The sequence below is a fragment of the Mixophyes fleayi genome, chromosome 6 (assembly GCF_038048845.1).
Source record: "Mixophyes fleayi isolate aMixFle1 chromosome 6, aMixFle1.hap1, whole genome shotgun sequence".
Taxonomy (NCBI): domain Eukaryota; kingdom Metazoa; phylum Chordata; class Amphibia; order Anura; family Limnodynastidae; genus Mixophyes; species Mixophyes fleayi.
Window position 1 is genome coordinate 147,154,213 of NC_134407.1, and position 19,463 is coordinate 147,173,675.

The following is a 19,463-nucleotide window of genomic DNA, read 5'->3' on the forward strand; positions in this document are numbered from 1 at the left end:
AAAGATTTATTGTCAGAAACAAAACATGGTCTCTGGAATTGATTCTTTAGGGAAAGATTACAATTTCTGTTTTAAATAAACAGTAAAATTGGGATAATCCTTCTTTGGACCTACAAAAATGATGGGTAACAGGCAGCCAGGATTCTGCATATAGCTATGTTGGGAAAATTTGTTTCCATATTTGGTCTTTTTTTCTAGCAATTTTGATGTCACAGAGTGAACACTGTGCAGTCAGTCTACATAGCAGGTTAGTCAGTGCGTGGTAGGTGATGTCACAGTGTAAGAGCAGTGCAGTCACAAGTCTAAAAAAATTGATGAAGTCTGATCGGATGGTGATATATTTTAACCAATTTTTTAGGCAGTTATAAATTAATCTACAGCCTAAGTGTGACTATACAGAGTACAATGCATATGTGCTCAATATCAGGCAGGGTGAAGGCTGTATTCTCGTAACATGATCTGATGATTCTCCGCAAAGGTAATCGGAGGACCCCTTAAAGGAACTATAACCACCAATGAGGCCCTATAAAGATACCAGCTTGTCAATCACGTTAAAAAACAATGGGGTGTGTGTGTGTGTGTGTGTGTGTGTGTGTGTGTGTGTGTGTGTGTGTGTGTGTGTGTGTGTGTGTGTGTGTGTGTGGAAGGGGGGGGGGGACACATTAAATTCCAAGGGTTGCTAGCTAATAAATACAAAGGCAGAGATAAGAATCTCAGCAGGTCCGAGCATGCATGAACCTTAATTAGAAGCCGATACAATCCGGAATATGAAACACAAAAATGACAGTATAACTGGATCATAAATACAGAAAAGCAAGGTGCAATGTACTGTCGTATAGCTTAAGGAAAGTTCAGAGTAAGTGGTGAATTGGGTCTCTAGACAGAGGAAATAACACACCAACGTCGGTAAGGATCTTACAGGCACAAACAGAAAAAGACTGTAATATGTAGAGCAATCAAGGCCAGTTATTTACATTACTATACATAAAAGACCTAACACCTTACATATACATACTGACCTAAATAATCCATCTTTGTTAACATGCTGTCTGCTCCATTTTTCTCAGAAATAAGCCATTGCTTATTATATTATTTATAGTGATCATGGGGGATTTATTGCTAATCTGTGGATAACAACATATCACTTTTCACTCCAGTATAAATGATATGATACTATGGTAAACAAAGCAGTGTTATAATACAGTAAACTCATTTGCCCTTTCACATTTGTGCACTCAATCTAACTGCTAGGGGTGTTGCTCCCCTGCAGTCTACAGAGTCTAATTCTAATTCACTTACATCCAAAATGATCAACTTGCTCGTTTAATAAAGCAGTAAGTGCTGATAGGTGGTAACATCCAAACCAACTGAGTCCTGCTCAACAGATGAACCAATATTCATGAGAATGCAGCCTATACACTAATCGGTGACCTCACTTAGGCTAGTGAGCTTACTTCATGAAGGCATCCATTTTGTGACAGTGAAATCCCTTAGACAATGTGTCTCATGCCTCAGTAATGTCATTAAATCATAGGGAATTGATAGGCTGGATTCACATAAAGATTGAATTCCCCTCGAAGTACCGCCACGTTATGGATATTACCGTTACTAACATTAACCTGGCTTTGAGCTGCGAGCAAAAAGCCGGCATTAGAACTACAGTAATAACGGGAATTACGCGCACTATTACGGTAATAACGGTAGATAGTTTTAGCGCGGCAGTACTTCGGAGGGAATTGAATTCCCCGCTTCCAGTCCAAAATAGGATGCACTATATAAGAGTATCAAGAATGTGTTAGCATTACAATAAGAATTTTGTACTGTAAAATTTATTTCTCTAAGCACAGTTGAGACACTGCTGACCATGTGATATAGAGGGTGCTGTGGAGTAAAAGGCACTACCAAACTTGTCTAGTCTGCCCCCTCTGCTGGATACGTCAGTTTATTTAACTAACCAAGCCATAACCAACAGAACATTCAACAGAACCAAAAGGGTGGGAGCGCAGTGTCCCCCAACAGCGTTTACAGAAATAGATTTTACAGTAAGTAAAAAAAAAAGCTTCATTTCATGTACAGTTGAAGGACACTGCTGATCATGGGGACGTTCCAAAATTGCCCCTATGGGTGGGAATGCTCAGACTGGCACGTAGAACTTAGCATCCAAAGACGCAAGTTTTGGCTGTAAAGACATGAAATTGGTAGAATCTGGTTAACGTGTGGAAGCAAGACCAGTTGGCTGCCAAACAACTGCTCAACCAAGTCCCTGTGTCTCTCCGCCCAAGTAGCACTGACCAATCTGGTGGAGTGGGCAGTAAAAACAACCGGAACAGGAGAACCCCCTGAGACCTAACATAACAAATAGTAGCCGTAAACCCACCACCAACCTGTCTGTTGAGGGAGTCATACGGATTGCTTTTTTACGGGCTTGGACACGGGACAGCGTCCTGTCCAAGAATGTCTACCTCGTTGCACCGTGCTGGGGTGTAGCTTGACCTTTTTGTGGTGCACCTTTGGAACGACCGACAATGCGAAAGGAGCGAAAACGCTGTCCTTTGGGTTTGGACGCAGCCACTGGCAGAAAGGAGCTCTTACCTCCTGTGGCCTGGGAAATACACTTAGTCCAAAGAGGACTAATGAGCCCTGAGGTAGGGACCCCAGAGCGTCTGCCTCCCAAGAACTGAGCCATAGTGTGCATAGCCTACCATTGCTAATGATGATATCCTAAAAAGTCACTAGCCAGCATCCAGGACTGGGTCTCCCAGAAAATCTGCAGCCTCTTTAGTGTGGTCAGAGAGTGGAAACAAGTCATCTCTGGCCACGCCAGACTGAAAGCCCTCACTTAGAGAAAGAGTCCAGTTTTCCACTGCCTTGATTACTCATGCTGCAGTCATAACAGGGAGCAGGGAAGAACCAGAGGCTAAATAAATGGATTTCAAAATCCCCTTACAATTCTTGTCTGTGCTGTCTCTTAAAAAAGCAGCACTGGGCAGGGGAATTACAGTGGACTTAACCAAATGTGCAATGGATGCGTCTACACTAGGGTGAGTCTCCCAAGAGGCAACCTCAATTTCCGGAATGGGATAGCAAGTTTCAGAAACCTCGAAGATATCGTCTGTACTATCAGGTTTGAGCCTGGCTTTTTGCCAAATCTCCAACAACTGAGGTGAGGATGAAAAAGATACGGTTCTCTTTTTAATCCTTTTAAACATAGACACCCGAGGGCCTGGCTGCTCTAGGTCTGAAATATTAAGGACCTGCCTAATCGCCAGGAACAGGGCTTCAATCTCTTGTTCCCCAAAAGAATTATCCTCCCAGACTGATGCGTCCACCCAGTCTGACTCTTCCTGCACTTCCTGTGGGGATGGTTCAGTATCCGATTCCACCCTGTCTTGGACCAGGGTATGATTTAATTGTTTCCCTGTCTGGCCGTGGAAGAGTTCTGTAATAGTTTCCCCAGGGCAGAAGACACTATGGCAAGACCCTGTATTGACCTTTCCAAATTAAGCATCCAGGGCGATTCTCTAGATGATGCAGAGACATCTGATATCACCTGAGAGGCCAATCTCGAATGAAGGGCATCTGAGGACTGTTAACCCAGGGAAGAGGAGGTAAAAATCTCAGCAGCTACTGTCCCTGCACGTGTGTTTTCTCTCTTCAGTCCCAAAATGGTCCTTACCAGTTCTCTGACCCAGGCCAGCTCCACCATGTCAGCCGTCCCTCTTGCAGACCCCTCACCCAGGTCCTCACAAACTATTCAACGGTATTCCGGGTTTGACCTTTCTCTAGGTAATTTAGCTTGGCACCTTGAACAGGCAAAATAAGTTGCAGAAACCAGCAGAAGCTTTGGATCTGAAAATCATCCCTGTTTCTGACATTTTAGAAAAAAAGGATAAAGAAACAAAATTAATAACACACTCTGCAGATAACAATCTTAACAGAGAGACTATACACTATTTTCGTGTACAATGTGTATGTGTGATGCCATAGCCACTATATATGTATATAATGGTATAGTGGTGTATGCTATGAATCCACTGTGATCAATTATATGAGGTAAAATACAGCAGCAGAATCACCCTGCAGAATCTACAATGGTTCCCCCCAGAGAAATACTGTGCAGGCACCGCAGTCTAGATCCTAAAATTGCATCATCCTGTAGAAAAGGTGCTATATATATATATATATATATATATATATATATATATATATATATATATATATATATATATATATATATATATATATATATATATATATCTATATCTCAACTGGTTGGAGCCACTATACCGATGCTCCCCACCAATACATATCATCATCAGTTATTTATATAGTGCCACTAATTACAGAGAACTCACCCACATCAGTCCCTGTCCCATTGGAGCTTACACTCTAAATTCCCGAACATACACACTCACAAAGACCAAGAGAGACTAAGGTCAATTTAATAGCAGCCAATTAACCTACTAGTATGATTTTGGAGTGTGGAAGGAAACCGGAGCACCTGGAGGAAACCCACACAAATACAGGGAGAACATACACACTAAGTATAGATAAGGCCATGTTCGGGAATCAAACTTATGACCCCAGTGCTGTGTTGGCAAAAGTGCTAACCACTAAGCCAACGTGCTGCCCATATGACCCTAATACCTGTAAAAATGGTCCCCCGATGGTCCTGATATCCATGGATGTTACAGAGGACAGGAGCTTTACAGGGGACAGGAGCGGGCAAGGACTGCCATCAGCACGATCCCTGCTATGTCAAGGGGGACTGGGACTGGTACTGATACCGCAGTTTCCGGTGTGGTCCACTACAGCTATGGTTACATTGCCTGGAACAGTTGCTGGGTCCCTGGGGAAATGATTGTGCCAAGTAACTCTTTTACTGGAAGCCCACTGTGGATCAGGGGGAGTGGTCACTAAAGCGCCATGGGCACTCTGCCTGACAGTGAGACACAGTGTTCACCCTGAATTGCTATGGAAACCCCCCCCACCCCCTTAAAAAAAAACCCTCAGAGCTAGACAAAAACATACCATACTTATTAGGCACTATTTAAAAAAACCCTTAAAATAAAAGTCCAGAGGGGGCATAAAGGGGAGGGAACAGGCCCCATGGACAGCAGTGTGGATCAGGGGGAGTGGTCACTAAAGCGCCATGGGCACTCTGCCTGACAGTGAGACACAGTGTTCACCCTGAATTGCTATGGAAACCCCCCCACCCCCTTAAAAAAAAAACCTCAGAGCTAGACAAAAACATACCATACTTATTAGGCACTATTTAAAAAAACCCTTAAAATAAAAGTCCAGAGGGGGCATAAAGGGGAGGGAACAGACCCCATGGACAGCAGTGTCCCCCAACTGTATGTGCTAAAGAAAAGGCTGCGATTGTAGGGGAAAGCAAGCCATACAGACATCTTCTATGTAACTTACATGGCACTGATGGAGATCAGTGGAGATATATATACACACACATACACATACACATTATATATATATATATATATATTCCACAGTGAACACAGGTACGATGCAAAATCCTGCTGTTCTGTTGTAATGATATCCTGTAACAAAAAACATAAGGCACAGGAAGTAAAACCAGCTTGAATAATACTTGCACCTTGCTAGTTGATTCTGTTTTTACACAGTATTTCTGGTCAAACTGATTTTCTATCTATGGTAAATACAGGGGTGGATTGCCCATAGAACCTACTAGGAAGGGAATTTTCCAGGTTGGCTGGTGGCCGCCAAATGTTTTTTTTGCTTGTTTTGGGGTTTTGTTTCGGGTTTTGTGTTTTTTTTTTTTTGGGGGGGGGGGGGGGGGGAGGTTGGGTGTTATAAAAAAATAAATACAAATTATGTTTATCCCCATTAAGGGCCTGGGGGTGGGTGCCGGGAGACAGCAGGGGGCAGCGTGGTAGTGGGTGACTGGCCCGTGCTCAGGGACCAGCCACCTTTTTTAATGTGGCCGCGGATCTCTCCCCCTTTCTAGTGTTGCCTCTATTAGTCCCAGTGGTTCCAGATGTCACATGGGACATGCACCACGTGACAGGTGCCGTTCCATGTGAGCGCGCAACGCAGGTAGAGGAGACAGCAATACAGCAAGGCTCAAGCAAGATAAGTCTGAGGGAAGGGGCTGCTATACCACCACACTATGAGGGTGGGGGGCTGCTATACCACTAAACTATGTGAGGGTGGGGGGCTGCTATACCACTAAACTATGTGAGGGTGGGGGGCTACTATACCACTAAACTATGTGAGGGTGGGGGGCTACTATACCACTAAACTATGTGGGGGGGGGGGCTACTATAGCACTAAACTATGTGGGGGGGGGGCTACTATACTACTAAACTATATGAGAGATGGGGGGAGTTTCTGTACCACTACACTGTGTGAGGAAAGAGGGGCTGTTATGTTACTATACTGTGTGAGGGAATAATAGCACGTGAGTGTGAGGTAGGTTATTCATTTAATGATAGCGTGTAGGTGGGAGCTACATATTTAATGGGTGCTATTATATTTGTGGGGTGAATGTGGGGCTATTTAAATTAATAGTGGTGTTTTAAGACGGGGTGGTGGGATCTTTGCATTAATCCTTGGGGGCTATTAATTGAATGTGGGGATGTTAGGGGAGAATGAGATCTATTTATTAAATACGTATATGAATTATTTAACTGCAGTGATGGTTGCAGGAAACAGGCATATTAAATGTAAATGCTATTAAATTTATTACTGGGGAGTCTCCACTGAAATTTGGGTGGGAGGTAGGCTATTAATTTAATGGTGGACTGTGGGCCGGAGCTAATTATTGATTAGTGGGCACTATTTATTTAAGGTGAGCTGACGGAACCTTTAAATTAATTCTGGGGTGGTTTGGTGCTGTTAATTGAATGTGGGGCTGTTTGGGGAAAATGAGGTCTATTTATTAAATGCGAACATTAATTATTTAATGGCGGGATGGTGGTGGGAAATGGTTAATTTTATTAAACCTAAATGCTATTAATTTGTTGCCATTGCTGTTTGGAGAGAGGGATAGGGTTTATTTTTTTAACTGTGAGCACTATTAGTTTAATGCTGGAGCTGGAGGGAGGCCTAATTATTACACGTGGGTGCTATTGATTTAATGATCATGTCGCTCTGTTTTCCGACGTACAACTGAAGTGCCAGTAAGCAGTATCTTTGCAATTTCTAGCAGTCTGGATGGAGAGTCATCAGAAATATCCTTTGTCTGTTTTAATGTAAGTCTGCATTTAATCATTGTCGCTATTCTACCAATCAGAATTATGCAGACCAGCAGAGGATTCCACTGAAAGTAATTCCTGGGACTCCTCAACCCTTCTCCACTGTTTGCATATTTCAGCAAAACTGCTAGATTGCAAATATTGGGATGTTTACAAAACACTACAAGGTGGAAAACATCTTTAAATGTAGTTTGTCACTCTCTCATTTCTTAGTTAATTTTTTAAAAAAATAACACTTAAACAACATGTTAGTACTGTGATTTTGAAGCAAGGAAAACTATTGTTATGTCAGTTTGAATACCGAAAACAGGAGTATTTTTCATTCAAGAAAATTATTTTAATATTTATGGTTTGATAATGTTTCTCCTCTTAAATGTAAGTAGACTTGTCTAGCTGAAGACGTGCACTGTAACTACGCATTAACAAGACATTCAGCACAGATAGTAACATACTAAACAGGAGTTTTTTTCCTTATCATATAAACTGCAATCTTCAATTACATACAGTTTTACATAATATTTTACATAATATTTATTCTAAATGTGCTTAGAAGGTAATTTGCCATTAACGTGTTCCTGTTGTGCAGTTTTGAAAAATCTAACATTAACTGAATAGCCTATGTAAAAGCCTAATTAGATATTCATTTAATTGGCTGTTGGTGAGGGCAGACGTTTTAGCGACTCTGAGCTCATATGATAATTTAGAGCCAACATCCTGAAAAACCTGACATCATTCATAGGATATTTCTCAGGAGTACAGTGACCATGGGCTGACATTAATACTCAATGTCAGCATGTAACAAAAGAAAATATGCAGCTGTCACACACAGTAAATAACTTATCTTTGATTAGATGCTGTCTGTTTACATATCTGTTTAATGTGCAGTTGTGTGTGGGTGACAGGTGCCCTGAAATTACTCACCTTTCTAGCTGGAACCACTCCCTAACCCCAGTGGCATATAGGAATTCCAGCAGCAAAAGATGCACTTTTTAACCCTTAACACCTGAAAAGAGCATTAAAAGTAGGATGAATGTTTTTTTATAGGCTCCAAAAAATGTTAGAATGTGTTGCAATCTATTGCTCCTGCGTCAATCTGTATTACCAGTACAAAACATTACATTGGTAAAAGCACAGAGAAAACACACAATAAACATCTATAGTCCTAAAATACAGAGAGTATTGGAAGAGAGAGACTTAAGCCCACCTCTTGGTGAACCAGAGTTGCGAAGGCCTCCATTTCAGTCCTAATAAAATTCTTATAAAAGTTTATACTGGATGGTGTTTGGTACCTAGTCTCCATAAAATGTGTAGCTTGACTTGTGAACAAAGAGGTGCAATTTTCCCTATTAGTCCTATCCAAATGTCTGGATTTTGGAGTGAAGTCTCTGATTAACAGAGTCCCTGAGATGACTATTCAATTGCCTCTATGGTAAGTGCTATTGTGTGTGCCTATTCCGAATCTTTAAATCTTTAATAATTCAGATAAGATGGCTTTTCATGTACTTCAATATTTATATATTAATCATTGCTAATCGGCTTAAATCTTCAGTCTCTTCTGGTAATCACAGCACTATTCTATCCTTGTTCTCTTCCTTTCACCTAACCTCAGTTACCATACAAAATGACTCAATTAGACTTTCTTGTATATTCCTGCATTGAATTTTTTTTTAAAAAAATTATTTTGCACCTCTAAATATGTCTATAGAGCACGTTAGTTTTCGGGTGTTTTTGCCAACTTATCCAGCACATATGTGTGATGAAGCTCGTAAAGGAAACAGAACTTTACCTGCCTTATATAGCTTACAACACAATGTGGAAAAGTACACTTCAATTTATAAAAGGTGTCTGGAGGGAAAGCAGAATACAAAGCCACCCTGCCCGATTTATATTGTAGTTCTCCCAAATTTACAAACACACACTCCACACTGTAGGCACAAGGACAATGCAGTAATATTTAGGGAACTTATTGTACGGTAGGATTCCTTTACTGTGCGAGGATATTTTTCTAGTTTTTTGTATGTGATCATATTGCAGTTATACCATTCTAAAGATATGTGGTGCAGCAAAACTAATTGGAAATGTAAAACACACACACAACATAAAACAATCACTTAACGCTGTCGCTGCCTCTGTGATAAAGAAAGGGGTCTTTCCTCAGAAGTGTCAAGACTTGGTGGGTTGTAGACGGAAATAGCTGTGTCACTATCTTACGCGTGTCTGTCTGTTACACATCACTACCAGCATTTAACACACCAAACAGGTTTCTCAAGATCTCTGCTAGATAGGAGAGCTACTGAATACTTTCTACATAGTGATTAGTCATCACACATCCTGCTACAAAGACAAGGGACAGGTCAGAGACTGGAGCTGTACAAGACAATAAATGTAATTTTATGTAAGAAGCTATATGAATGCATCATCAGAACTGTGCTACAATCAAATGATACAAACAAAAACCACTGCAGTCCTCACCTGACTGCAGCAAACCAGTGGACTTTGGATAAAGAAACTTCTGAATTTTTCTCAAATAGATAATAAAATAAACAAAAGTTCTCCAAGATTAGCAAACAACTGCCAATAATCAAACTAAAACAAAGTTATATACAGCAACATGCTGAACTGCTGCATCGAGTCAACATGGCCAATCATTTATTTATGTTTCAATGTTTTTTGCAAATCTTCCCAGTTAATGATCAGTATGGAGCTGCCATATCAGTCACATTGATTCCATCCACTAGCTAGTCCCATTATCATTAAACATGTTGGAATACTGTAAATTGCAGCAATATTTGTGATAAAAGTGTATTTTTTGAAAAAAAAAAAGTTACAACACTGTACAACAGAGAAACTTGCCAATAAATGTGTAATGTACAAGAGTTAAATCCCTGGTAGCATTCCAAAACAACACATGTAAACTAAACTGTAATACGTGTAATATGGGGCTGGCACACACTTCCGTGGCTAAATTCAGCTATATACTATACGCAAACTTGACTATATTTGATTACTAAACTACTCAAGGAGGCAGAAAAAGGCCTAGATAACATGAAATGGATAAGGACATTTACCTGGAAATTCCAAGGAGCTGACAGTCCAGGACGTGGTTGACCCTGTGGCTGTGTGTGTTAAAGTGACTTGAATAGAATGACTGTATCTGTGCTGTACACTGCTACTTGCCTGACTGTGTGTGTGTGTGTGTAAAGTTGATTTGAATAGAATGTAGAGTATCAGGAGCCGTTAGACAGGTGGAGCAGGTTTGCCATGAGTATAAGAAAAGGAACTGTTTGGTTGCTCTACCTTTTAGTTCTGTAGAATCATAGCAACTGGGCAATACAGAAGATATATTTTGTAGAATTCCCTGCTTGAGTGGCATAATCCATAAGAAAAGCCTAGAGAAATATTTCTTAAAGTTCAGAACTAGGGCCAAATATTAGTATTATGCACATCAACTGGTTACAACTTTTCAAAATACTTAACAGCATGTTAATATAGCAGATGTTTAAAATGAACAGCATTACGAAACACATAGGAAGCTCGATGCTGCCAGATGCTGCTCCAAAAAGCCCAAGCATACAAAGCTTATTATGTGCTATTTAGGCCTGCCCATTCTTGCATTTTGCTCAGTTACCCTCTAATATGCAGAGAGCAGTCAAGACCAATATGGGATCCTCATCTCAGGTTACCCAGTATTTTATCAGACCAGGGCCTGCAGGCGGTTAAGCTGCCTTCAACACACAGACATGAAGAGCATATAGTGTTGAATCTGATAGGTTTTTCAAACCCGCCGGAAAACTCACAGCTTGATACATTTACCCCCAGAGCTCATTTGGTCCAAAGAATCTAAGATGTCCCGGAATGTTATAATTACATTCATCAGTTTCAAAAGCATAGAGCATACAACAGAAGCTACTCCATGTTACATTTGAAAACAATCACCAGTTCTTAGCCTCAGACACCATCCCTAGGAGAAGTATGTAACATGAAGTGACTCGAGCTGTCTGTTATAGGGGAATCAAACACAGATGGGGATTCCCCCTTTAATAACTGATTAACCTCGGTGACACGATGATAGCAATTCTAAACCCCAGAGAAGAAAATAACTTCCTAAACCACTTGCAAGAGCGCCATGGGTAACTAATTTTCTTTCATCCTCTCGGGACTCCACACTATTGCAATCCCCACCACGGCAAACAACCTGACTTATAGACCAGAACATTACCACATTAGAGTCAGCCTGCATGCTAATGTGTAAATGAGCACTGGATTCTCTTATTTACCAGATTTGGCCCCAAACTGTAGCTAGGACATTTATCATCTATAGACTTATCGTCAAAGAGAGTACCAGCATCAACCAGATGGAATCGGCATAACACATTGGGTGATAAATGTCACTGACTGCCAACTAGCATTATAAGACCTTCTTTATAAGTGGTAAATTCTCCTCACAGAATTTTTCTCAGGCACCCATTGCGGACCCCTATTCACACACATAGTGAGACTTTCTGTAACCAAGGATAAAGCAAACAGACATATCATACTACAGGAATACCTTCTGTTCACCTAGCGGGGACCTGAAGATCCTAAACCTGGCTAACAGACATTTAACACAAATATCTTTTACCGCCTGTACTGTGTTCCTGGAAGAGACGCCTCCGGTTCTTCTGTGCAAGGATAAAAGTAGATTATGACTCACAAAACTCTGGTCTGATTGACCACCATCGCATCTTTAGAATGCCACTTGGAATTTTGTGCTGGAATGTTGGCGAGAAAACAGACCTTCATAACCAAGCAGGATACCGCTACCAATTTGTTATGTATTCACACAGCCTTTACTGAAGTACTTGCAGTAACGCAATTGTTTTTTCATCCAAACTTATAGAACAGTTTATACTTGCGTAGTAGAGGCAGTGTAACCCCAGATAATTTAACATGTCCTTCGATTTTGACATCGTTTTTAATTAATCATACCGACCCAATCCATAACTCCTATGGAGGGATATTTCAATAAGGTACAACCTTCTTTGACATCCAAATCAAAATATTCTGGTGCATAATAGCTCATTCTACAAGAGGAGCCGGTATCCACTGGCTTACCAATGCACTACCTGTGTGTAGACTACAAACACATTAGGCCACACATCAAGTGCATATACTTTCGTAGTTTTGCCCTATTGCTATAATCCTTTAGCTTGGTCTGTATAAGCCCCAGCAACCTCTCAATTATCCTGCTAAAATTTACATACAAACTGGCTGCAGCTCTGTATGGTTATAAGTTATTCATACTATTTTAAACAATATATATATATATATATATATATATATATATATATATATATATATATATCTGTGTTGTGATCTCTATATTGCCTTGATTCTAGCACAATTGGTCTGACATAGTTGGATATTATTTAATGTCCTGAAAGGACTGAAGTAGGCGTGGAAAAGTGTATGAGAAATTAACGAGGAGCGGTGTATGAAGCATATGCATGGTAAGGTAGTTAATACGCCCTATTCTCCTATCAAAGGCTCACTAAGAAGGAGAACACTCAGGTACCCACCAAAGCCTCCACTCTAAGGGTTTGGTATGGGCTAAACAGGCTATATATATATATATATATATATATATATATATATATATATATATATATATATATATATAATTTAATTATCAACATGATTCTGAGAATATGATAGTAAGAATATTAATAAAGCCACAATCCTTGATTATAAAATGTTTAGTTCGATATTCTCATTTAGACTTTCTGGATGTAGAGATTCTCTTTGACACAGTTTTTGCAGCGATCCCCACCCCTTTCAGTAATTTTAATGACTTAAATTGCAATAACCCTTAGCCCTTTAACATTACTAGCGTGGTAAAATGACAAATAGTTTTAGGTACCCTGTACTTTGTGAATATTTCTTTTGTGTTCAAGGAATCTGGTTTTTAAAGCCCTAGTTCTACAAATATACTGCAGCTGCTAGCATTCTATAACGTAATCTGTATTACAGTTAGTAAGTACTTTTATAGGGTGCTTTAATTTACTGACTTCAGAGATAATATCTGTTGCCCTATTGACAATAAAACTTGCAAATATGGGATATAGATTTACTACACCTAAATCAGCTGCCTGGTCTGGTTGTCAACCAATTAGTAGAGGCCAAGTGGATAACTTCAAAAGATTTTAGGTGACTTTTTCAGATTTGAACAATTCCTTTGTATTCACCCTATTTTCCCTAACTTGGTTATCAAAAGACTTTAGTGACCACTTATAGTAAACAGGTTTTTAAGAAGTATAGGATTCAATTTTGTCTTCTATAAATGTAAGGGTGATATCCACAAAGTTAATGGAACTTATGTGAAGTGTGTATGTAAATTTAAAATTAAAAGAACTACATTTCAAATATTGTACAAACTCAATAAAGATAGAGACCCCCCCCCCCCCCCATCCCCCAGCAAAAAGTAATAAATAAACCAACAATAGTACCAGGTCTGCACGGAGAGGACCCTTACATATGCACTGCTGTTGAAATATATTCATGTACAAATTAGCAAAACTTGGCGCAAACTTTTGGCTATACACATCACTTGTAAATAATACTGGTGATCAAAAAGAAAATAATAGTGTTATAATATAATAAGTGTGTGTTCAATCCCCAAAAATTAAACTCAAAATTCTTATTATCACTGCATCGCAGCAGATATCATAGATATCTTTGTTTTACTGAACAGCCCCCATAACAGTGTATGGGCACTGCTCAGTATCACTATTTACTAAAGATTGATTAATAAAAAATCAATAAAATTGATTATTATTTTTTTTTTACCATGTTAATGTACGCCAGCTGAAGATGGCGTTAATTATTATAATTGAAAAGTTACAGTGCTGTCAGCTCTGCTCCGAAGAGCACATGTGTAGAGGGACTACATGATCCCTCCCTGTAACACACCACTTTCTCGCTATGTCACTGTATAGTGCATGGATGTTTGTTGCGCATGCCCGAGGTTTTCACTCGGCGCACGCGCACTGGAGTGAGAAGAGGACCCCCGTGGATCGCATACGTCTTCGGAAGTTAGAAAGAGGCAGTGGTAAGTAAGTTATGCACTTCACAGGAACAGCAGTTTTTCCGTAACTGCTGTTTCTGTGTAGGTTTTTTCATAAATATGAGATAAAGATTGAGAACTATTTTTCATTTTATGTGGTGGTTGATATAAGTGCCCCAAAGTGAGTTCTAGTGGTATATAAAACTGGTACCAGAGGTTAAAAATCCATAGGAGTATTTCCACTCTTAAAAAAAGATCTTAAATATGTAAAGTATCCTTGATATGGATCCTTAGAAAAATTATTGATATATTTAGAATAGTGAACTGCATGATTTAAAAACATAGGAGTTGACCATTAACTCACAGGCACAGGGAAGCAGACATGTATATCTGTAATATCACCCAATTCTTTAAAACAATTGGAATGGACTTTCTTTGCATGACCTGATTGACAGGTAACTGCCCTCAAACGACTTCACTTTTGTAGTGGTGACGTTTACCTTGGATTATAAATGGGACTGGTCTGAGAAAAGGCACATCTGATTCTTTTGAGCATTATACAAACCTGCACCTCAGCACATGAATATGCCAGCATGCCCCCCCCCCCCCCCCCCACACACACTATATCAGCCTCTATCCCAAGTACATTATTATAGTGATTACAGTAATAGTCAGGGCCGGATTAACCCGAGGTCTAACTGGGCTACAGCCCAGGGGCCTCGGGCATCCAGGGGGCCCTTGACAGTGCTCAGTGGCATTAATGATCGGTGTGGGGCAGGGGCGCCCACGGACGATCAATGCTGCTGAGCACTGTCACTGTAATCTTTCCGGGGCGCTCAGTAGTCTCCTTACTGAGGAGATCTCGTGAGTCTCACTCTCACGAGATCTCCTTAGTAAGGAGCTTACAGCGCGCCGCAGAGGGACTACAGTGACAGGACAACAGAAATAGGTAAGCTCCTGAACAAACTTTAAAAACTTAGTTGAACATGAAGTATATGATGTATGGAGAGCCAAACATCCTAATGCTAGAAACTACATACATGTCTGTACAGTACACAAGTCTTGAACTTGCATAGATCTTTTCTGACAAATTGATTTACAGGTTTTGTACTTTTTTGGAAAATGTGGCACAACTACACACTCTCATTGTGGAATTGGTATTACATTCTTATCATAAGCCTTGCCTGCCCGTGGCTATATAAATCCTTCAATTGGTACTTTTTCACCCAAACTCACCTGAAGATATTTTCATTTTTAAATTCTGGTGCATTCTAAAGGTTGTTATGATGGGGAACTGCTATAAAGACATGAACTAGAATTAAGAAGGCAAATGCCCAACAGCAAAAACTAAGAGATAATAATCTTCCAGCATAAATAGTGCCCAACGGGAAAAAATTGAGCAGGAACTCACTGCAACATGGGAACAATAACGAATTTTAGGCATGGTCAATATCTAGTTAGCACTTTTCTGCCTCTGTCATAAAAGGTATGCCCTAGGACTAGGTGATAGAGCTAATAAGCTTCTAGCTTGAAAACTCTGGTTGACAAACTAGAAATAGAATCTAAAGCTCAACCATTAATGAGGCATTCAAAATCTGTAATACTGCTAATAGACCCATATGAAACCTATTTGCTTCATGCAAATGCAGAGAAAATCTTTAATATGCTGTACAGGGAATATATGAAAGTTATATAAGCTTGGTTTGGATTCGCTGGTAGCTTTCTACAATCTATGCAAAGCCTTTACACAGGCCCGTAAGCCAGGGTTTAGTAATTTCTTCCTATTCTCTCACTTCAAATTAACCTATGTGACTTGCCAGGGCTACCCATGTTCACCCCTAATTTTTATTTTAACAATAGAACCTCCAGCAGAAAGAAAGAAAATTAGATGTGCCTTTTTGCAGACGACGTAACCTGAAGCCTCCCTGCCAACTCTGTACTCCATTTTAAATACATACAAAAGGTCTCCATCTGTAATTTACTATCAATAAAAGAGAGGTTCTCCATATCAATATTAATAAGTTCATTAAAATATTAAGGAAGAAAATTATGCATTTTGGCACAAATAGCACTCACCTGAGCACAGGGCCGGATTAAGGGAAGGGAGGCCCCTGGGCTAAGGATAAAGTAAACCCCCCCCGCCCTCCCCATGAGGCCCCCCCCGTGAACTTACCTCCTTCTGTTGTTCCACTCCCTGTAGCAATTACACGGTAAGTCCTACAGTGACAGCAGACAGTTAACAGCATAACATTTGCTGTTAGCTGCCTACCATTTTCCTTGAACAAGTGACAGTCAGAGACCCAATAAATGTCAGCGGGACCCCCAGCTGCCCGAGGCCCCTGGGCTGTAGCCCCTTTAGCCCTATTGTTAATCCGGCTCTGCCTGAGCATGTGCACGCAAATGTGCAATGCCTGAGCCGCTGTGATGTATATGTGGCAATGGGGTTAATCAATACAAGAATTATACTTCACAATCTTAATCCAAAACTGCCACCGCCAAGATTTGATTTTAAAACTACCACTTTGTAGGAGTCTTCTGTTGCTTCCTTAAATAAAAATACCATCACAACTTATATCCCACTACAATTCAAGTTAGTTTAACCAGAATTATTGTTATCAAAACTATGCTCTGCATTTCAGTTATGTAGCCTTTATGAAATTACTAAGCTTAACCAGCACGCAAATGTGTTAAGAACACTAAAAACTCAATTTCCTGTTGGAGGACGATGCAGTAACATGGACCTATTCCCAACATAGGCTGACCTCCAGAAATATGACAATTCTCTCATATTATGCTCTCTACTTTTTTTTTATTGAATTTTCAATCACAAATAACAAAAAAAGAGACCAAACAACAACAATTAAACATACACCACAAATTAACCATGGAGCGTTTCTCGGATACATTAGTTCTATTCTTAAATAGTTGCACATGGAACAAGAAAATACAGTAATTACAACAATTAGAGTTTGGAATTTAAACTCTCTCCAACTATTAGGAACAGGACACTGGTAAGGTAATGTTATACCTTTTACCATCCATGCCCTTTTAATATTAGAGAAATAAATAGTATAGAGTGATCTATCAGACACTATATGATAACATATTAATGCACAATTTACACTCCGACACTCCTACTTTTACATCTCTATAATTTTTGCACAGAACGAGTCTCCCCCTTTAAACACCCAGCCCCTCCACTCAAACCTCAAACATCAATCCAAGGACACCAGATCGTTCGAACAAACCTGGTATTTAGATGTATACCACATAGACATGCTCTCATTTTTAAATACATTACTTTCCCCCATCCACGCCCTCCTTGTGACCTCACTGGAAAAGATGTGGTAGAAATACTGAATGAGATTATGACCCTGAGAAGGACTCTCTCTGTTCCAAACACATTAGTTAGGAACTTTTTAGAAATTAAATATATTTCCTTGAGTATCATAGGAACATACATTTTACCTTCAATGAACAGAACATACTTTTACACAAAACTACATACCAAATATGAATAGGACATATCATTTGAGCCAATGCTTAATTTTCTATATTTTTGTTATTGAGTGGACTTCCAAACTTGACCAATATCAGAACCCTATTTTCACACTGTATGTGATACCGATCCCAATGTAAGTATGAATGACTAATATTCCTTTGATGTATACATGTCCAATATGGTTCCGGAGGGAATTTACAGCTTAAGACATTTGATCGATGCACTTAACGTTATCTACCAGGCTGATTTAATCTTGTAGTAGAGACATCTAGTCTGACCGAAAATGCCACTACCTGCTATGTAGATGGATACTGACACTAGGAAAGAGAATATGAACAGGTGAGACTTGTCAGCCAGGTAAATTTACCCATTCTGTACTTCCCCACAGCAATTAATCTTTTATATTTTAAACATCGATTGTGTCATAACAGTGACCCATGACAATCAAAATCATTGAAATATTTGGGGACTAGCCTTACTTTAGAAATATATCAACTAGCTTGCTTTTTAGACCAAAAAAAAAAAAAAATGGTTTCTGACTGTCAAACAACCTTATAGAACTTTTTGTGAATCTCCAGGAAATTGAGACCAACCAATTTGGCTAAATAACCTGTCATTTTTAGATATGCTGCATGTATGGGACAAAGCCATTGCACTTATAGATGATATGCCTTTACCCTCCTCTAGCTCTCATTATTGGTGTTAGCCAACTGATTCCAGATCTAAACACACAAGCTCTGTAAGAATCTGATCTTAAACTCACACAGGAGGACAGGGAAATAATATACACACACAAGTCATAGATCATCTGCACTCTCCATGTACAGACTGGGGTTCAAGAGGGGGTTGCCCACATTGTACAGTCCTCAGGGCTCCCCAACAGTGCAGGTTTTCTGGATCACATGTGACATAATTAGGACCACAATGTGTCAGTCAGTAATGAATACACCTGCCTTGTAAAGGGAAACTTCCCTTTACAAGGCAGCGCCGCTTTAAATTTAAGCTGCGAACACGCCGATCTCCCACTAGTTGCAAAAACCGGGGTATGATACATTTACCCCCTGTGCTCCAGCAAGGAGATATGGAAAACCTGCACTGTTGAGGAGCCCTGAGGACTGGGTTTGGGTGCAGAGTATGCCTGTTTTTTTGTCTATACTATAGACAAAAAACACAGGCATACTCTGCACTCTCCAAATACATACTTAAACTGTACTAATTGCTTTTCTATATTAAAAACAGGGAATGGTAGTTCCACATATTGCAATTTATGTTAAGCTGACCAACTACGCCAAAGTCGTCCCATTCTGGCCAGTCCTAACATGATCAAATGCTATGTTTTTTACCTGGGCTAAAGGCTTACCTGCACACAGCTTTTAAAGGCAATTTGTGTCAGGTGAGACCAAGGTCTTCCATGGCTGCTAGGGCCAGGGAAAGACACACATATATATATATTTATATATGTACTGAATATATGCACTCAGGCTAAAGTCTGCCACCAAATAAAAACTCTTAATTGCAATTGAATAATATACTGTATATTAGTCAGATATCTACCATTCTATCCGCTCATTCACATGATTCCTTGCATGAGATGGTCGAGAGTACCTGTGAGCCTGCAAGGTTTACAAATTACGGCAGATATTTGTGTAGCTAAACGCAATTAACTTGGTTATACACTACCTTC

At 39.8% G+C, this 19,463-nt stretch overlaps 1 protein-coding gene across 3 annotated transcripts in view; it reads right to left on the reverse strand.

The window, feature by feature from the left end:
• OSBPL2 (oxysterol binding protein like 2) overlaps window positions 1-19,463 on the reverse strand; it is a 90,028-nt gene that overhangs the window by 50,419 nt on the left and 20,146 nt on the right. The window contains exon 1 of one of the 3 annotated variants that reach the window (XM_075176754.1): window positions 10,304-10,389. The exons of the other annotated variants lie outside the window; for them this stretch is intronic. The gene's annotated coding sequence lies outside the window, so the exon portion shown is untranslated. Of the gene's footprint in view, window positions 1-10,303; window positions 10,390-19,463 lie in introns of those variants that run through there. 3 annotated transcript variants of the gene reach the window in all.